Here is a 6349-nt window from a genome sequence, read left to right as displayed (position 1 = left end):
CATTGCTACCCTATGAGCAGATTGAGGAGGGTGGGACAAAGGCACTTCACTAGATTCTGCAGGATGATACAGTTTGCGGGTACGAGATCCCCTGGTAGGAGTTTCTAGATTTGGATTACACTCCTCTATCATCATTACTGGCAGGTTTTATAGGTGGTTTCTTATGTCCCGACCGTAGGTCAAAGGAACTGGCAGTAGGATGGGGGTTGGTTCTGGAGGACATGGTGACACAGGGTCACTGCTTTGCATGGGGGTCGGCTATGCTAGCCCACTTATACAGGGATTTGCATTAGGTGGTATACTTGGGTTATAACAGTTTATCAGCTGGAGTGACACTGCTACAGGTATGGGCATGGGAGCATATTCCCGCAGCTAGGCCATTGGCAGATAGAGATAGACCTATTGGTTGTGCTTACGCATACGAATATCGAGGGATAGTTGTCCAGTGTAAGCTGGGCAAACTAGAGCACTGGAGGAGAGTTTTGGATGATATTGATATGGTCGTCTAGCGACCATAAACAGGTTGTGAGGTATGGGTAGAGGATGGGTTGGAGATGCCCTATGTATATATGTCTAGGTATCTGATAGGGCGGACACCCTTTGTTATTGAGAGGTTTCTGCATAGCCGTGTTGCAACAGTATGGTCAACAATAGGGGATTCCACAGGGAGCATGCCTATATGCTCGACGGAGATAGGATATTCCGGAGTGGGGACCCACGATTGATAGCACGACAACCATGGAGGAGTTCTTTCACTTAGCCGGCCAGATATGGGACTATGCCCCCGAGATATTGGATGCAGGGTGACTGATAAGTTTGCAGGACTCTTCGCAGTGCACGCAGTGGCCAGGATATTAGATCCAGCGGAGATGATTCCCACTTTTGATGATGATGAGGATGATCAGCCCGAGAGGCTAGGGAGATGGGGAGAGGCTGGTGAGGAGGTAGATGAGGGAGGTGGTGATGGAGGAGGAGGCAATGGCGAAGATGGTGGAGGAGGTGGCCGAGGTCAATGAGGGGATAGGGGGAGATTGGATCAGGGGAGGAGAGGAGATAGGGGTGGAGATGGTGTTGATAGAGGGATACAGGTGGAGAGAGTAGTGCGGTGGGCTGTGGTTGATAGAGGGAGAGGAGGTTTGGCTATCAGAGATAGGGGTGAGGAGAGGGATGGAGAGGTGATAGCGGCGGTGGGAGGGCATGATGATTTTAGATGACCAACCCAGAGGAGGAGTTCAAATATTTTACCTCCACTAGCACTGAGGACAGGTAGAGGGACAGGGGGTACCCCTTCACAAGTACCCCTGCAGATGCAGATTCTGACGCATCTAGAGGATGCGCAGATTAGATCTCTATAGTTGTCAGTGTAGCAGTTGCAGACGTAGTTGTTAGCGCATCAACGTCAGATTATTCAGCTGACCACAGAGCGGGATACCAAGATAGAGTGTCGGGGTCGAGTAGAGGAGCTCACGACGAGTTTGCAGAGAGCGACAATAGGTGGCCCGATGAGAGACACCTTGAGAGAGCTGGCTTTGAGAGCTAAGGAGGCAGAGTACTACCAGAGACATTATGAGGATGCGGTGCCCAGGGAGCGTCGAGTGCAGAGTTTCACAGTGTCGAGATCCAGTCGATCTCGAGAGACTAGGTCGAGGACAAAGAGCAGAGGCGTGATAGGGCCTCCTAGACAGGATCCACCTGGAGATTCAGGTGCTGGGACATCTACAATGAGACCATCTCTTTCAGGAGATAGTCATACCTAAGAGACGTTGTTTCCATTATATTTTGATCATTTTGTTGTATTGGCACAAACATGACATATTTTGTACATTGATCATTTTTTGAGATATATATATATGACACCATTTTCTTTGATCCTTATGTGATATCTTATGGATTATGCTTTCTATATGATTTTGATTTTTCTATGATGATGATGCAATGCTTAGATGTATGTGATTTGATATGTGATGAATATGATGTGTTTAATACATGATGTTGTGAGATGTATCTTGAAAATGAGATGTATGATATGATATGCTGTGAGATGTATCTTGAAAATGAGATGTATGATATGATATGCTGTGAGATGTATCTTGAAAATGAGATGAATGATATGATATGCTATGAGATGTATCTTGAAAATGAGATGTATGATATGATATGCTGTGAGATGTATCTTGAAAATGAGATGTATGATATGATATGCAACTAATTGTAAAATGATATGCAACTAATTGTAAAATAATATGCAACTAATTGATAAAATGATATGCAACTAATTGTAAAATGATATGCAACTAATTGATTTGAGCATCCTCATTCTGCATTGGTCATCCCTGTATAGCCACATGTTGTTTGCTTTCTTTGTAGGTATCATCATTGAGCAGTGATTTGTTTTGGGATATGTTGAAAATTTATACAAGCATAATGGTATAATTGAACCATAATGACCTGAGAAAAATTTACATAATTTTTGATTTTACAAGATAGCACAAGCGTCAAGGTATAATTGAACCAGGACGACCTGAGTGCGGATTGCATATAAACATATAAGATTAAACCATTTGTATGTGCAATGTGGGATCATGTCTTCAGTGATATGTTGTGAATCACGTCTCGAGACAAGTATCTACATAGTACAAATGATCGCCTCACAGACAGAAAACTAAAAAAAATATTGGAGTCCCCACGACTTTCTCTAGCATGAAGCATTGTTGAGAAAATGTAGATGGATCCAATAATTAAAAAGTTCAAGTGCAAAAATAGTCAAAACTTTATGCAAGATGCAACATTTGATACTTCAGAAAATCATCAATTATAGTTTGTGAATCCCGTTAAGTGATCAATGTGTGGTTTTTGTGATTGTTGAGTTTTGTTTGTTGGATATGATGTTCTGAGTTTGCTACAAGTTTTGACGTCTTGAACTTGCTACAAGTTTTGATTAATACTGCCCCTAGCCAAGTGTGCTTCTGAATGTGGATATGTATAGTGATTACCAAGCCATGGTGAGATGTGGTGAAATGATAGGAGGATAAATCAGGATAGTGACTATGCTAAGTATGTCCTGGATGGATATTGTGATAAAAATGTTGGGCGATGGCCGATAGTGTTTAACTATGGATATAACAGTAAAAGATAGATAGAGGAGTCATCCTCTCATAATAGCACCTATTACCAGGTTTTCACTAGTTTCTTTTATTGTACCTTGTTATTTGCTTTTTCTTGATTTTTGATATTTTTGATTTTTTGACTTTTTTGTGCATTAGACTAGTATTTCTTCAGATGGATGCTGTTAGCTGGTTCATCGAGCACATCTCCTTCTAAAGTTGTTAGCTGATAAGCACCTGATCCATAGGATGATATGATGACATAGGGACCTAACCAGTTAGGTTCAAATTTCTCTTTCTTTTCCCGATCTTGCTGATTCCTAGGATTTTCCTTGAGTACTAGGTCACCAATTTTAAAAATTCTGGGAATGACCTTGTGGTTGTAGCTTATGTACATGCATTGCTGATATGCTTTGAGATGAGTGTAGGCACGTTGATGTCTTTCATCTAGCAGTTCGATCTCCTACAGTCGATTAACTCAATATTCTTCATCTGGAATTAGCCCTTTCAAAGAGACTCTGAGAGATGGAATTTCTACCTCTAATGGTAAAATTGCTTTTGATCCATATAACAATGAATATGGTGTAGCTCCTATAGGTGCGCGGATACTAGTTCTGTATGCCGAAATTGTTGGATTGAGTTGTACATGCCAATCTTTGCCTGCATCATTCACTGTTTTCTTTAGGATTTTTAATATTGTCTTGTTGGATGCTTCTGTTTGACCATTCCCCTGTGGGTAGTAAGGTGTAGAGAAACGATGTTGGATTTTGATTTTTTCACATAGTTCTCGGACATCTTGGTTTTTGAAAGGTCATCCATTATCTGTGATGATGGAACTTGGGATGCCATATCTACAGATCAGATAATTAAGGATAAAAGAGGCTATCTATTTTTCAGTTACTATGGTCATGGGGACCACTTCAATCCACTTGGTAAAGTATTCTGTTGCAGTTATAATGAACTTGTGTCCATTTGAAGATGAAGGATGAATTTTGTTGACTAAGTCCAGTCCCCACTGGCAAAAGGGCCAGGATGTTGTGAATGACTGCAGTTCCTATGCTGGTGCATGTATAAGATTGCCATGGATTTGGCATTTAGGACACTTCTTTGCAAAGTGATAAGTGTCTTTTTCCATTGTCGGCCAGTAATATCCCATTCTTAGAAGCTTTTTAGCAAGAGTAGGACCACTTGAATGTGTGCCATGGATACCTTCATGAAGCTCTTGTAAAGCAGAATCAGATTCATTATGATCAAGGCAACGAAGAAGAGTACCATTTAGACCTTGACGGTACAAAGTATCAGCAGTGAGAGTATAACGGGCGGCTTGCCAGATAAAGTTGCGTTTTTGGTTTCAGGGTAGGTCAATGGGTAGGATACTGCTCTTAAGATAGTCGTATATCGGTCCATATAATGGAGAATCTGAACTAGTCAAGGCATAGATAACATGGGAATCAGAATGGTCATAAGCCAGGGAGAACACTTGCTCTACCAGAAACTCGTAATGATTCTGTTGCTCTGGAATTTGCAGTAGTGAAGCAATAGTAGCCATTGTATCGGCTGCTCTATTGTCCAACCATGGTATTTGCTCGAAGGTGATGTGTATAAAATATTGTTTAAAATCATCCACCATTCGCTTGTATGGTAGCAGCTTGTCATCCTTTGTCTGATAGTCATTGCTGATTTGATTGATGACTAGTTGTGAATCTCCGTAGACTTTTAATTTTGTGATTCTCCATTCTATGATCATTTTGATGCCTATAACCAGTGCCTCATATTCAACAACGTTATTTGTGCATGGAAATATAAGCCTATAGGATCTTGGTATGGTGTGCCCTTCAGGAGTGATGAACGAAATGCCAACACTTGAGCCATGTTGTGTATAGGATCCATCAAAGTATATGGTCCATTGTTTGGTTGAGATAGCAAGAACATCTTTGTTTGTAAATTCGATCTCGATAGGTTGTTTTCTAGGTAGTGGTGCTTCAGCCAGTTGATCTGTAATTGCTTGTCCTTTGATAGCTCGTCGCTCTGTGTAGTGGATATCAAATTCACTGAGGATCATGACCCATTTAGCCAATCTGCCTGTTAGAGTTGCCTTGCTGAGTAAATATTTGAGAGGATCAATTTTTGCAACTAGCTTAATTGTGTGAGCTAGCATGTAATGCTGGAACTTTTGAGAGGCAAATATCACTGTTAGACAAGCCTTCTTAATGAATGTATAGTTTAGTTCATATCCATTCAATGTCCTGCTGATGTAGTATATAGCTCGTTCCTTGCCCTATTGATCCTCTTGTGCTAACAATGCCCCCAATGATATATCTATTGTTGAAATGTAGAGTCTGAGTGGCTTCCTTGCTATTGGTGGTACTAGAACTGGTGGGTTCATTAGATATTGCTTGATTTGATAGAATGATTCTACATATTTGGCTTCCCATCTGAATGGTACATTTTTATGTAGCAAATGATTGAACGAGAGACTTTTATCTGCTAATTGAGCGATGAATCGCCTGATTGATTGGAGCCGTCCTTGTAGAGATCTGAGCTGGCTGATGTTCTTTGGTGATGACATCTCCATAATGGCTTGTACCTTTGTTGGATCCACTTCAATACCCTTAGCTGAAACTATGTAGCCTAGTAACTTGCCTGATGTAACCCCAAAGACACACTTCTTAGGATTGAGCCTGACTTGGAATTTCTCCAGTCTGTCAATTTTTTTTTCTAAGATGCTTAAATGTTCTACTTTGGTGAATGATTTAGCTAGTAAATCATCCACATAGTCCTCCATGAAGGTATGCATCATGTCATGAAAGATTATTGTCATTGCTCGTTGATAAGTTGCTTCTGCATTCTTTAAGCCAAAAGGCATGACATTCCAACAGTATGTTCCCCAGGGATAGGTAAATGCCATTCTATCTTGATCCTCTAGGGCTATCTTGATTTTATTATATCCTGAAAAACCATCCATTAGTGATAGCATTGCATGGCTTGTTGTGAGGTCTACAATTATGTCGATACTGGGTAAACGAAAGTCATCCTTAGGACAGACTTTGTTGACATCTCTAAAATCAATGCATATTCTAATACTGCCGTCTGGTTTTGATACTGGTACAATTTTGGAAATCCATTCAGCATAATCGATAGGTCGAATGAATCCGACATCTAATAGTTTCTTTAGCTCAGCTTTAACCATGAGTGCCACATGTGGATTCATCTTTCACAGTTTTTGCTTGACTGGCTTAACTCCT

The sequence above is a fragment of the Cryptomeria japonica genome, chromosome 10 (genome assembly GCF_030272615.1).
Source record: "Cryptomeria japonica chromosome 10, Sugi_1.0, whole genome shotgun sequence".
In the NCBI taxonomy this organism is placed as follows: Eukaryota; Viridiplantae; Streptophyta; class Pinopsida; order Cupressales; family Cupressaceae; genus Cryptomeria; species Cryptomeria japonica.
Note: the sequence above shows the minus strand (reverse complement) of the source record.